At 41.1% G+C, this 15,190-nt stretch overlaps 1 long non-coding RNA gene across 1 annotated transcript in view; it reads right to left on the bottom strand.

Annotated features, from left to right (window-relative positions):
* Positions 1-797: 797 nt before the first annotated feature.
* Positions 798-15,190, bottom strand: part of LOC131504484 (uncharacterized) — a 40,734-nt gene continuing 26,341 nt past the window's right edge. The window contains exon 3 of the long non-coding RNA XR_009258011.1: positions 798-834. This is a non-coding gene — a long non-coding RNA (uncharacterized LOC131504484). The remainder of the gene's footprint in view (positions 835-15,190) is intronic.

Genomic DNA, 15,190 nt, shown 5'->3' with positions numbered 1-15,190 from the left:
GCCCATGAATGGTACTACTCCACTGAGACTTTGTTTCCTTTTACTTTTGGCTTGTTCATTTTGTTTTGCTTTTGTTTTACCTGCGAAAGAAACTATCAGAGGAAATGGCAATCTCAGAACAATCTAGAATAAAGGGGTGAGTGAAATGAGGTGAAAGGAAATGTTCCAAATCTCCCCATAGCGTCCATGCTACGATGAGTGTAGATTGTTATGTGATTGCATCTTTGGCTATGGATGCTTATTATTTACGTCTTTAAACTTTGGATACATTTCTCACATATAAGCCCCAGGGCACATTTACAAGCACTGTTGAAAGAAAAAAAAAAAAAAAAAAAAAGATTGAGAAAGCTGTGTTATCTATTTATTCCAGGGAAGATTTACTTCATTTTTTTCTTTATTTCTTTATTTATTTCTTTATTTATTTATTTGATTTATACAGCTGGGTCCAGCACAAGCCCCTGGGCACATTCACATCAATTAAAACCACAGATAGAAGCAGAATGCTGAATACAAACAAAATCAACAATTAATGGACTATCCCCAACTGTAAAGCACTTAGGCAGAAACTTCAAATCATTCCTCCCCACGAAACCCCTTGGGCAGGAGGCTGGGTTAACAGATGGTTAAACAATGTTAAGAGAAGACAATCCAACACGAGTACTGAGTACCGTATGTGGAGGCTGGAAGAAAGACTGTACGTGAAACCCACTGAAGAATTTATCAGCAGAGCTATCGCTTGAATTCATGAACTTGGAGCTGGAGTTGGATGTAGCAGTAGCAGTAATCTGGCAAAAGTGAGCAGTAATCTGGCAAAAGTGAGCAGACAGCACAGTCCTAGCAATAGAAGGAGGAGAGGGAAGAGTCAGACATTAACTAAAATGAACTTAGTGGGACTCTAGCCAATGAGAGTGATCTGGTCAGGATTAGTCGTTCATTACAGACACAATCAAGTTTTTGACTAAGCCACAAGTTAACTTTCCTTAATCACGTGCTACTTCACCTGAGCACCCACGTAGCTGCTATATACTGCAGTGATATCTTTGGACGGGGATGAGAATAAGGCACGCAATTTTCGTTTTTGGTGTTACGCTTTAGTGAAAATTGGTAATATGAGATTAAGAAAAACCTACAATTGTTGTTATTATTTTGAGGTATAACACATATACAATAAATACAAATATCTTAAGTAATAGGGCAACAAATTCTTTACTTATACATTATGGAAATATGGAACATACACATATACATACATATGCATATACAAATGAAAATATGGAACATTTCCAGCATCACCAAAGTCTCCATCAGGCCCCTTCACAGGCAATATTCCACCCCCCAGAGATAATCACTATTCTGATTTCTGTCACCATAAGTTAGTCTTGACTGTTCTCAAACTTCATGTAAATGATATACAGTATGCATTCTTTTGTAGCTGGCTTCTTTCACTCAATATTGTATCTGTGTTAGTTATTCATGTTGTTGCAGGTAGCAATTGTACATATTTTTATTGCTATGGGGTATTATATTGTATGAATACACTGCAATTTATCCATTCAATTATGGATGGACTTTTGGATTGTTTTGTGTTTTGATGATGATGATGAGGAGGAGGAGGAGGAGGGTGGGAAGGAGGATGATAGAGCTGCTATGAACAGAGTAGTGCATTATAGTACATGACTATATAGCACAGGATAGTCTTTGGGCATTTATCTAGGAATGGCATTGTTGGGTCATGAGATAAATGTATGTTCGGTCTCAATATGTATTGCTAAACAATTTTCCTAAGTGGCTGTACCAATTTACCTTTCCATGAAAAATATAAATGTTCAAGTTGCACCACATCCTTGTCAACACTTGGCATCATCAGTCTATTTAAGTGTACCCATCATGGTACATGGTGACATCTCACTGTAGTTTTGATTCGCATTTTCCAGATGATTATTGCACAATCTTTTATAGCCCTGTTGACCTTTTTGATATTCTCGTCTGTGAAGGCTTACTTAATTTTTTTGTCCAGCGCTTTATTGGGTGGTCCGTCCCTGTCTTTAAATTGAATTTGTAGGAATTTATAATACATCATGGATATAAGTTCTAGCTGCGCGGATGTATTGTCAATTTCTTCTCTTTGTGGCTTGCATTTTCACCCTCTTAATGGTGTTTTTGATTAAAAGGAGTCTTAAGTTTTATTGAAGTTCAATTTATCAATCTTTCATTTATATGGTTAGTGAGTTTTGTGTCCTCTTTAAGAAATCAGAGCCTATTCCAAGGTTGTGAGATTCTCCTGTGTTTTCTTCTAGAAACTTTATTGCTTTACCTTTCACATTCAGGTCTATCCATGTCAAATAAATTATTTTTCCATACTGATATCCCATTGCACCCTTCACTGAGAGGTCCATCCTTCCCCTACCAAACTGCAATGGTGTCTTTGTTGTAGAGTAGGTGGCCATATATGTGTGGGTATGTTTCTGCATTCTTTATTCAGTCTCTTTGGTCTATTTGTCCACCTTTGCACAAATACCACATCCCAAGTCTTGATACTTCAATTTTAGATCCACTAATCTTTAAATTTTTTTTAATATTTATTTATTTTTGAAGTACAGAGACACAGCACATGAGCGAGAGAGGGGCAGAGAGAGAGAGCGACACAGAAGCCGAAGCAGACTCCAGGCTCTGAGCTGTCAGCACAGAACCCGACACAGGGCCTGAATTCATGAGGTGTGAGATCTTGACCTGAGCCAAAGTTGGACACTTGACCGACTGAGCCACCCAGGCTCCCCTAACTCCACTAATTTTAATATCTTTATACGATTATCTTTCTCCTTTCTGTGATTTTGTTGGTTTTTCTTTTTTGTCTCTGGATCTGATTCTTGACTGAACCTATCTCTAGAGCCTAACTATTTCTCTTCCATGACTTTATTTCTTTCTCCCTGTTATGTATGGGGGTCCCCAAAGCTACACAGTGTATGTATGATATGGGGCTTACTTGGAAAACACTTAGAAGCAGAAAAGAAGCACACTGCTCCTGAATCCATGTCTGTTCCATAAATACGTTTACATGAAAACAACAAGCCTTCAGTGAAGCAGGGCCTGCCTCAGCCAGCAGGCTGGACTTGCTCCCAGGAGCACAGCAAGACAGAACAAGCTCTGCTCCACACTGTGATACATGTTTATGGGATAGCCTAGGAAGAGCTAAAGAACACCTAGCTTCTCTAAGTGAGATCTCTAACAAAGATAGGGAAGGATCTCCAGGCTCAGAAACATTGCTAAGAAGTGTATGGACCGTTGGGCGCCTGGGTGGCTCAGTCGGTTAAGCGTCCGACTTCAGCTCGGGTCACGATCTCACTGTCCGTGAGTTCGAGCCCCGCGTCGGGCTCTGGGCTGATGGCTCGGAGCCTGGAACCTGCTTCTGATTCTGTGTCTCCCTCTCTCTCTGCCCCTCCCCCATTCATGCTCTGTCTCTCTCAGTCTCAAAAATAAATAAACATTAAAAAGAAAGAAAGAAAGAAAGAAGGAAAGAAAGAAAGAAAGAAAGAAAGAAGTGTATGGACCGAGGGTCAAGGTCTTTATTCTGAGGTCCCTGGGAACAGTTTTGCCTGGCAGGACCACCAACAACCAAATGTCTTTTTTCTGATCAAGCTGAGGCAGCTCTCTGCTAAGCTACCTAAAGGAGGAAGAAAATTTGCCTCCAGACCATCTGGATTTATCTGTCATCACTCCCCACTCCCTACATTCTTTACTGTTTGTTATATTTAAATTTTAGTTAGTTAACATACAATGCAATATCAACTTCAAGAGTAGAATTCGCTGATTCATCACTTACGTAAAACATCCAGTGCTCATCACAAGTGCCCTCCTTAATACCCATCACCCATCTAGCCCATCCCCCACCCACTTCCCTCCGTCAACCCACAGTTGTTCTCCATCACTAACAGTCTCCTGTGGTTTGTTTCCCTCTCTTCTCTTTCCCCCTGATTTCCATATGTTCATCTGTTTTGTTTCATTATTATTATTGTTATTATTATTATTATTATTAAATTATGTTATGCACCAACATTCCTTGAACGCCTACTATGCAGTTGACATGCTACCAAGCTTTCCAGATATAAGGTTACACGATATGGTCACTGCCACGAAAGCATCCACATTCTCATCAACAAGCATAGTATAGAGATCTAATTGCGAGGATAAGCAGTTGCCATTAGGCCCACTCCCTCTTTTAAAGTAAAGCTCAAACTTTCATTATTCTAAGATTTCAAATGTATTTATGGCTTGTACATTTGTAAAATAATTGAAGTGAGTAGTTTTTAAAATTACTTGTTGCATTATATTTGTGTCTGCTAATTTTAAAAGCAGATGTATTTATCACTGCAAAATTTAGAAACACTTTAAATATCCAGTAGGAAGGGAATAGTTAAATAAATTATGGTAAATTAACGAGATGGAATATTAATGTAGCATTAAAAGTGATCATTAAAAAGACCAAGTAACAAAACGGAAAGTGCTCCAAATTGTGTGTATGCAAAAATACCAATATTTATGGACAAAACATGATGAAAATACAAAACGTGTTGCAGTGATAAAATTTTAGCAAAACACAATTGTTTTCTCCTAAAATTTCCTTTAATACTATTATTTTTTTTTTTAATTTTTTTTCAACATTTTTTATTTATTTTTGGGACAGAGAGAGACAGAGCATGAATGGGGGAGGGGCAGAGAGAGAGGGAGACACAGAATCGGAAACAGGCTCCAGGCTCCGAGCCGTCAGCCCAGAGCCTGACGCGGGGCTCGAACTCACGGACCGCGAGATCGTGACCTGGCTGAAGTCGGATGCTTAACCGACTGCGCCACCCAGGCGCCCCAAATACTATTATTTTTATAATAAATTTAAATCTAGGAGAAAAAGAAGCTAGTCTTTATTTCTTTCTCTTTGCCCATATATATTTCCACTGTATATTGATATAGACATAAAATAAGCATTATTTTTTTACTTGTGTGAATATGTATACATGTACGTCAGTTCTCCTCCATTGAAAATAGATCCTATATGGGGCGCCTGGGTGGCTCAGTCGGTTAAGCGGCCAACTTCGGCTCAGGTCACGATCTCGCGGTCCGTGAGTTCGAACCCCGCGCCGGGCTCTATGCTAACAGCTCAGAGCCTGGAGCCCGTTTCAGATTCTGTGTCTCCCTCTCTCTGACCCTCCCCCGTTCATGCTCTGTCTCTCTCTGTCTCAAAAATAAATAAACATTAAAAAAAAAATTAAAAAAAAAAAAAGAAAATAGATCCTATCAAAATGGACACAGGAGCAGTGCCACTCTGGACGAATAGCAAAGGAATTCATCCTGGAGTCTTGAACTTAAGCACTGAAAATTCTCTTTGGTTCTGTGCTTTCCATTCCTAAGAGAGCAGTAGGTAATTGCACCGTTTCTTTTGTACAATAGAAACAAATGTCAAAAGCACATCCACTACCCTGTAGTACCCTGCAAGAACTGTGGCCTCTCTTGCTCCTGAAACCAGGAGCTTGGCTCTCTGGTCGTGCTACGGGAGGAGAGGGCTGGGAGCCGCTGCCCATTCCTGGTGTTCCTCTCACAGGGAGGGAGTGCCACTAGGGTAACCATCCGGCCTCTTTCTGCACCCCCTCACTCCTCTCCAAGAGCAAGCCAGGTGTAGGATCTGAGCATGCAGGATCCCTCTCTCAAAGCCCTGCTTTGCTGTAATTTACAGGATGAGGCTTTGTCTCTGTGGGGTGAGTCTTGCCCAGCCTTGTGCCACTGGGGAATACATGGGTGTCAATCTATTATTCAGGATGAGGCAGCACAGTTCACGGTTGTATTTCACATTTTGCAATATCAGTTTTATCAGTAATAACAATGATATTTTGGTTTCCAATCTCTTTTATTCTTTTGTCTTATTTTGGGTATGCTCAGAATTCAAGCAGGTAAGACGATGCTATTTATTGGGCCCCTTGAGCCTGCTGCCAGTTCCTTTTGGGAAGCTGACTTTGAGATAGAGACTAGTGTACAAGAAGTTTATTAGGGAATGCTATTGGAATATCACCTGTGACAGAAGAGAAGGAAGCCAGATTGGGCAGAGGGAAAACAAGGCCGTCAACCAACTATACGAGGAGCTCAGGCCCTCAGATGGTCCCTTCAGAGTTCTACTTAGTTGGGATGAAGGGGCTGAGCCTTTATGCCTCTGCTTTTCACCACAGACCAATTATTGGATGCTAAGGAAGGGGGGTGACCTTGAGTGAGACTGCTCTCTTCCGCCAAGGACACTGCACTGAGAGGGCTGAGGCCTGAGGCCTTCAAGGAACAGATTTCCCAGAAGCTGGGGGAGACTCATTCTTTCCGCGGGAGATGAGGCTCCAGATTTAGCAGTGTCTGCTACAAAGCCAGTTTCCTGAGTCGTAGGTTCTCTCAAACTAGCCTAATATTCGGCAAACAGTTTTCAAGGTCATGTGGCATACATGTATGTGTATTAACTAAATTCTCTCTGAATATGCATATGTACACGTACGCACATTTTATCTGGATATTACAGAGCCCTTACACTGTTAAAATGAGTTGGCAGAAATGAAACTCTAAGCAAGTCCTCAAACTGCCACTGTGGTTGTATAGTACATTCAGTCGTTCATTGGTTCCACGAGCTTTTACTGAGTGACTGTCAGGTGCTATGTATGAAGATACACGGTGCATAAACCGTTCTGCCTACACCGAGGGTTCAACTCTCAGCTCGAACATTTGTTCCTACCTGAGGCCCTCTCAAAGCCCTGAATTACATTGCCCCTCCGCCAATCTATGTTCCCATATGTGATATACTTCTTCACGCTAATTTAATCATTGATACTTTTAAAATCATCTATGCCTTTGATCATCGTTATCGGAAACTATATCTGCCTTATTCACCACTCTGTTCACAGTGCCCTACAGTGGTTGGCACACAGTAATGAATTAATGAAACCTGTTGAATCAATGAATGAATAAACAAACTGAAGAAATGTGTCCAATACTGTGACAGATCAAAACAGGAAAGCAAGCTGCCTGAGGGGCTCAGAAAATCTTCACAAAGGGAAAGACAATCGAACAAGCTCTCGGCAGCAGTGTAAGAGTCTGCCTGGTGAGTAAGGTGCAGGGCATTTGAGGGAAGAAAAAAGCTCTCAAGGATGCACAATCACATCAAGGTCTAGTAGGTTTAGTGATCAGTTGTTAATTCAGTGTGGCCAGAGCACAGGGTGATGAGGCTGCAGATATTAGATCAGGTTAGGGTCACGAGCTGCATGAATTAAACATTTCCGAAGAGAAAACTGGGAGTCAAATGAATGAGATCACGGGCAGAGTCAGAGCCAGGGGAGCGAAATACACAAAGGCATGAAAAGCACAATGTCCCTCGGCTGATGCTGCAGCCCTCATTTCACATAAGGCAAGCCCCTCAGGACATTTGGCACTAGTTCAGAGCAGAGGGTAGAATAGCAATCTTGGAAAAAATGAAATAGAACACCCTGGTTCTGATGCCCAGCAGCAGATGGCCTATAGGGCCCATGCACCTTTTCTTTCTGAGGCGGGAATCCAGCCATCATCCCCATGAAGATTCCTCTTGCCATTGTCACAGAAAACCATCTTTTTTTCTTTGGTTGGACCAAAATTATTTTCTAAATAAACATGAGCAGATTCAAGAGGTGCTGAGCAAGAAGTCTGTTGGCAGCCAGGTGAGACAAGGACTTGACATGATCCAACCTCTGCACAAGCAGATTCAGCAGAAAGCAAGAAGCTGGCAGGTCACGAAGCTCCCTGGAAGAGTTCTCTGGAGGAGGAATCAAAATAAATAAATAAATAAGTAGATAGATAGCTAGCTAGATAAATAAATGAATAAATAAATAAATAAATAAATAAATAAATAAATCAGGCTTGGGTTCACCGTTAACCAGGTGCAGCAGCCCCAAAGCTGAAGGGCCATCATTAACTCCATTAGCCATGCACACAAAATAAACCCAGGGAGGTAGAGGCAGGCGAAAAAAAGAAACTGGAACACCTGAGGGAACGTGCCAAGTTTCACACACTTTCTGGCCAAACCTTTGACCATGGAGATTGAAAGCTGAATCTGATTTTTCAAAAGTGTTTGTCTAAGACTGCCAGATTAAAAGCCATTAAATTTAGGATAAATTGTGGTTAAATATTTAAAAAATATTTTTAATTTATGATTATAATTAGATGCCTACATATGTGATAGAGATCCAGAGAGATTAACTCCAGTTATCAGAACCGAGTCAAAACAAAACAAAACAAAATTTAGCAAAGTCGTGGTCCTTGATCATCATCTTCCAAATATAATTTTAAGAAATGCATTTTCACTGCCATTTTTAGAAACTCCAATCAATTCCTACCTCTAGGCTTCTGGAGGTTCTTATAGATCTGGCGCCTTCTCTCCTCTTTGCTTGTATGCCCTAGGTTTTATTAGAATAAAATTTGTACTTAATTTTTTTAACATATATTTATTTGAGTCTCCATCCTAATCATTGTTCACACACACAGAATCTGGTTCAATACTCTTATTTTTGGAATTCTAACCAATGAAATGACCTGGGGAGGTACAGGTTTTCAAAGATCTTAGAACTGCCTTTCAAAATAAAATCATACCTTCTCACCGTATTTATAAAACAGAGGAGAGTTGGGTCACTTGGGTGGCTCAGTCGGCAAAGCATCTAACTCTTGATTTCGGCTCAGGTCATGATCTCGCAGTCTGTGAGTTCCAGCCCTGCGTCCAGCTCTGCACTAATGGTTTGGAGCCTGCTTAGGATTCTCTCTCTCCCTCTCTCTCTGCCCCTCCCCTGCTCATATGTGCTCTCTCTGTCTCTCTCTCTCTCTCTCAAAATAAATAAATAACCTTTAAAAAAAAAAAAAGAAAGAAAAGAAAAGAAAAGAAAAGAAAAGAAAAGAAAAGAAAAGAAAAGTAAACTCTTGTTGAAAGCAGGATGGGGAGGTGAGGGGTGAGAGCCAACAGGAGCACTGCTCACTCGGCGTCCCTTTCACTCCAGAAAAGCTTTCAGATCTCTTCGAATTCTCAGACTGGTTTTGTTGAGAAACCAGTCATGTGGCAGACAGAGGCCTGGACTAAGAATCAAAAACACTGGGCTGCAGTCATGGTGTATCACTAGGAAACTGACCTTAACCACTTTTGTAGAGACTCTGGGCTCAGTCTTTCTCAACTAAAATAACAAGAGTAGAAAAAATAAATCAGAAAGCTCAGTCTAAGTAAACAAATCTTAGTATCCTGAGAACCGAAGTTTCATTCATTTGGATGAATTATGCCTCTTTTATTAAAAGCCCAAATGAAAACTTGGGCTTGTCAGAAACTTTCTGTTCTCTGATTAATAAAAGTCTCCCTTTTTTATACTCTAAGATCATTTGAAATGGCACAGTTTTTATCCACAATGGTCTTTCATCGACAGATGAATGGATAAAGAGTGTGAGGTGTGTGTGTGTGTGCGTGATGAAATATTACCTGTCATTTCTTCTTTTTTTATTACCTATCATTTATGACAACATGGATGAATCTGGAGGGCATTTTGCTAAGTGAAATAAGCCAGTCAAAGACGAATACTGTATGATATGACTTATACGTGGAATCTAAAACAACAAAAGTTGAACTCCTAGAAACAGAGCAGAAAAGAAGTTGCAAAGGTCTGGAAGGTGGGTGAAATAGGGAGAGGCTGGTAAAAAGGTGTAAACTTTTGGTAACGTGAATAAGGTCTGAGTATCTAACAAGGTGACTGAAGTTGATAATATCGTGCTGTGTAATTAAAGTTTGCTATGAGATTAGAGCTTAAATGTCAAAAAAAAAAAGAGGGAAAAAGAGGAAAATATGTGAGGTGATGGATATGTTAATTAGCCTCATGGGGGAAATCCTTTCACACTGCATACATGTATCAAATCATCAAATTGTCTACCTTAAATAGCTTACAATTGTATTTGTCAATTATACCTCCATAAAGTTGAAGCTGCATAGTTAGAATCCTATGCCTGAATGTTTTCCAGTTCTCTTAAAATTCCTTCCCTTTCACAGTTTTGCTGTGGAATTACATCTGTCTGTTCTCCTCTCCTGTTAAGATGCCAGTCCTTCTCAGATCCAGGGAACACATCCGCCAGGCCCAACCTCCTCACTCGTGGTTATCACTTTAGGCTGACACACCATGGACACTTTTCCCCCTCAGTTTCAATCACTTCCACTTCATCAACCAATTCCCCCTTGTGGTTCAGAATTAGGTCCAGACTAACAGTTTCTCCATTCCCTTTCTCTCCCCTCCAGGAGTAGGAATTATCAGAAATTGTCGCCTCCTTTAGACATGTGGGCAGCGAAGCCAAAACCCATAATCTTCCTGGGGCTTAAAGTAGCTCACTGACCACCCCTTATCAGTTGAATGGGAATGAAAATTGGCCAATTTCTAACTTCTGAATTCTCATCAGGACAAACCCATTAAAAGCATTAGCATATAGAGTGGGGCTTGCAGGAGTCACTCAGCAGCCTTCCCCTAGCCCTCAAGGATGTACTGATTTGGCTGTCATTCAATGGTCCGGACTGGCCTGTTGCTTCACTTGGAACTTGTTGTGCAACCCCTGGGTGCCTGGCACATTCTTTCTCTTAAATACAGGCGAATGAATGGGGACAAGCAAATCTGTGACGTTTATGAGAGGTCCACAGGTACAAAAGATGGCCATGCCTCCCAGATTTTTCATCACATCTTTATTTCCCTTCATAGTTCCTAATGGAGTCTCCATTTGGATGTCCCCAGTCACTTCAAATACACCATATACAAAATCAACATCATCTTGGTACCGAAATAGTTCGCTTTCCCAAACTCCCATTCACTATTGCTCCTGTTCTCCAGCCTCTGTGGCTGGGGTTACCTAAGACCATTCTCTCCTCCACGACCTTTTAGTTAAAACTCATTCTGCTAATATTATTGGTAATATTTATTATTGGTAAAAATAACTTTGTTATTGGGAATAATTTATTATTGACAATAGGTCATGGGAAAATGTACCCACTTTAAATGTGTTTTTTTTTCTTTTAATTAAAAAAAATTGTGCAAAGCAAAGTACAAGCTAGGGAATTTTGAAGGATTCATGCATTTTGACGGTTTATTTAACTTCTCATGAGTTCCAACACAATCTGAGGGTTAAAGAACTGTAATTAGGGAGGTTGCCTGATAAATGGTTTTTCAGAGAAACAATTTTGAATGTCCATTTGCTAACTGGTTTTTCTTTCTATGCCAAATGCATTAAGAGTTTGTCATATTTTAAACATAATGTAACAGGTACAAATTCCACAAAAAAGTAGACATTAGAGAAGTTTTGACCCTAGTTTTCTTAGAAATTATTAGTAGTTATTATTTTCTCCAAATCGATATCCACAACCTCGTGTGCAAAGCCACAGGGATGGCCTGGCATCTAGTCTGACTGGGGGCTAAGAAAGGAAATAGCATGGAGGCCGGGATCCCCGCTAAGCTTCAGGGTGCTCAAGGAAATCTGTGAGAACCTCTCCCTATATCTTTCCAACAGAAAGCTGAATTATTCTAAATCTCACACTGTGAGAAGGATACAAAATAATGAAGATTTTAAAAATCAACCCAGGAGCAACAGGCAAAGATTACTGCAGAGAAAGAAACCACATAATGGGCCCAAGTGGTTTCCTTGCTTCCTGGTGTCGCTGGGCGAAGCTTTTGGAAGCACAAAGCCTGCTTTGGTTGCTAACATCCCACATTCAGATGCAGAACCATGCACTCCATTGGAGGCAATGCAGATTTAGAGGAGTAAACGGAGGTGCCCAGGGCTTGAGGAAAATGTGGACTTCGTTTTTGAGAGTAATGGGAATGAGAACGGGAGCCATTTGAAGTAGCAGAGACCTGAAAGAATCCTAATTGCCAGGCTCAACCTAAGATTAGAACTAGCAAAATTACTTTCCAGGTTCAAAGAGAGGGTGTCTTCAGGAATTGTCACACAGGGCCAGACCCCACACTGCTGGGCAGATTGTGTTTTAATTTCAGAGCTGTGCCTCTGCACATTTTTTATGCCTGATGAGATCTTAAAGAAAACTCTCCATTTATATGGGCCTTAGTTGTTTTCCTGTTTGTTTTTAATTGTTGTTGTTTGCTTTTTGGTTTGTTTGTTTTTGTGGGGTTTATTTTTTCTTGTTGCTGTTGTTAGCTGTGGGGCAAATTATTTGGTGTTTTTTTTCTGCGATGTGCAGAGAGGATTAATTTGGGGGTTTGGTGTTTTCCTCAGTCACTGTGGCTATTTGGAGGCAGAATAAAAAATTGCAGTATCTGTTCTTCAAAACCTTGGAAATGATCACATTTCTGATGATCTATGGCTTTTTTTCCTACCCCCAGCAGTGATCGCATTCCTGACATCGTAAGCCACACCATTAGAAGAACTGAATCATTTGTTTGTACATTAAATCTGTTCTTCTGAGAAAAGGGGTCACTGTGGACATTAGGTTAGGTGAAGCTGCTTGGGAATAACTTGAGAAAAAAAAATTTTTTTTTTTTTGAGACAGAGAGAGACAGAGCATGAACGGGGGAGGGGCAGAGAGAGAGGGAGACACAGAATCAGAAGCAGGCTCCAGGTTCTGAGCCATCAGCCCAGAGCCCGATGCGGGGCTCGAACTCACGGACCGCGAGATCGTGACCTGGCTGAAGTCGGACGTGTAACTGACTGAGCCACCCAGGTGCCCCATCTTGAGAAAATTTATGAGCGAACCAGAAGAGGTCAGACTGCAGATGGAGAAGATGGGTTCTTGGGTTCTATCATGTTTGTTTTCATTTTGTTTTCTTCTGCTGTTTTGTTTGTTGGGAGTTTTTGTCCCGCAGGTGAAGGTGGTGAAAGATGCAATTGGTTCCCTGCTCATATTCCCTCTACCGAATGGATCCACCGGTCCCAGGCATCTGTGATTATGGTGTACGGTGATTCACAGCGGCCCAGGCCCTAACTTCAAGACTTGTCCTTAGCAGACAAGAACCCCTTCTCACCGAGGAAATTACACTCACACAGCCCTCTTGGCCCCAGCCCCCAGGAGGCAGCCCACAGTGTCTTACTTAGAGCAAGGAGGTGGGAGAGGCTTGTGCTGCCCCTTCTGGACAACTCTGCACAGTTATTAATGCTCCAGAACTCCCTCTTTCAAACAGGTCAGGCTGCCAAGGCCAGACTTGCCCTTTCCCCATCTCTAGCCTCACCCTTTCACAGGTTGTTTGTTTTGTTTTGTTTTGTTTCTTGAAGAACACACTCAATAAATCAAGGGCACAGGAATGTCACAGGCACTGATCCTTGAAAACCCAAATTAAGACAGGTGCTGGGTTGTTTTTGTTTTTCTTTTTCCTTTCTTGCCATAGATTTAATACTCTCTATAATATAGGCAAATCATTTCATGACGATGAGAAACCTAAACCAGATTATTAACTACTTAAGGGCTTACTGCTTTAGGTCCTGTGGGAAATCACTATGAGAGGCAGTTCCAGCCCACAGGGGAATGACATTTGGATGGAAAACCATAACAATGTATAAACAAATTAAATGGTAAAAGTAAATCTTTGAAGATGACACCAGCTATGTCAAGACAGCACATGATTAATCACCAAATGTGGAGACAGTTGCTACAGAATTCGGTACCACCAAAAGTCAGGCGAATTTGGTTCTGTTTTGCTTCCTGTGGGAACGGGCACTAGTTGCTTGCTTTCTCTGGGCCTCAGTTTTATTAGCAAAATGAAGGTTAATGACTGGATAACCCCACAGGCCCTTCTCAGCTCTGTACTGTGTGACCTGGTAAGTGTGCTGCCTGGGGCTAAGGTGGCTTCAGGGACGAAGTCTATGATGTCAGAGAAGGACAGAGTGCATTACAGATAAAGTGAGAACATGTACAAAAGAGCAGAAGTAGGAAAGCAAGTCCATTTGGGCGACTGGCATTACAGCATTTTGGTAGAGCGTCTTGGGGGGGTGGTACCACCAATGGGGGCCAAATGGGAAAAGTATTTAATGCCAAGGTTAAGAAACATAGATCTTGTGCTATAAAATATAACATCATCTCATTAGCAGGGCAAGGATGGCACCCTGCCGACCTTTTCTACACCCTTAAGGCCACCTGCATATACTCTATGCAGGCATAATGTACCATCTGCAGTTTCTGGAAAATACCAAGGCCTATCATGCTCCAAGGCCTTTGCACATGCCATCCATTAGCCAAGAACACAGCCCCCTCCTTACCTCCTTATTAACCCATTTCATTAAGATAGAAAGAAAGAAAGGAAGAAAGAAAGAAAGAAAAGAGAAATCTCCTTTCTTAAAACTCAGTGTAACCACCATGTGCTGTATGAACCCGCCTCCCCCATGGCCACCAGGCACAACTTGTTACTGCCTGCTCAGTAGCCCCCTGGCACTTTGTCTTTATCTATAATACCACTTGCCACATTGTATTGTAATGATCCATTCTCATACTTTCTTTACTCATTAGCAATTCACATGTTCTTTGAGGTTAAAAACTGGGTCCTCTTCCTGTACCATTTCACCCCACTTTCTTCCGCCCCCCACATACGTCGGCTCTAGTGCAGTCCCTGACAAACAGCAGGGAGCTCATAAATCCTATTAGAATGAGTGAATCTGGACCACATAATATCTTGCATGGGCCCTGGGCACTTTTGCCCTCTTGGGTCACTTTTTTCCATTTTTTTTAAATTCTATCTTATAATCATATTGGTATAAAGATGAATATATTAGTATCATCTATTAAAACATTTTCTTTTGTGGCGCCTGGGTGGCTCAGTTGGTTAAGCGTCTGACTTGGGCTCAGGTCATGATCTCACAGGTTGTGGGTTTGAGCCCTGTGTCGGGCTCTGTGCTGACAGCTCAGGGCCTGGAGCCTGTTTTGGATTCTGTGTCTCCCTGTCTCTCTGTCCTCCCCTGCTCACACTGTTTGTCTCTCTCAAAAATAAATATTTTTTAAAAATTTATTAAAAATTTTTTTCTTTTACCTAAGTTAATTTTTTCCTTCTGATTTTAAACTAAAACATTTTTGTGTGCTCCTGAAAATACTGTGGATACCACATACTATGCATACTGAGCCTAACAGATAAGCCACTCCTGAAATAAATGGCCAAATTTTTTAATCAATGAAAGTCATCTTACAAATATTAATCTTTACTTA

This window comes from Neofelis nebulosa, chromosome 2 (assembly GCF_028018385.1).
Source record: "Neofelis nebulosa isolate mNeoNeb1 chromosome 2, mNeoNeb1.pri, whole genome shotgun sequence".
In the NCBI taxonomy this organism is placed as follows: Eukaryota; Metazoa; Chordata; class Mammalia; order Carnivora; family Felidae; genus Neofelis; species Neofelis nebulosa.
Note: the sequence above shows the minus strand (reverse complement) of the source record. Positions and strands in the feature narration are given on the sequence as shown.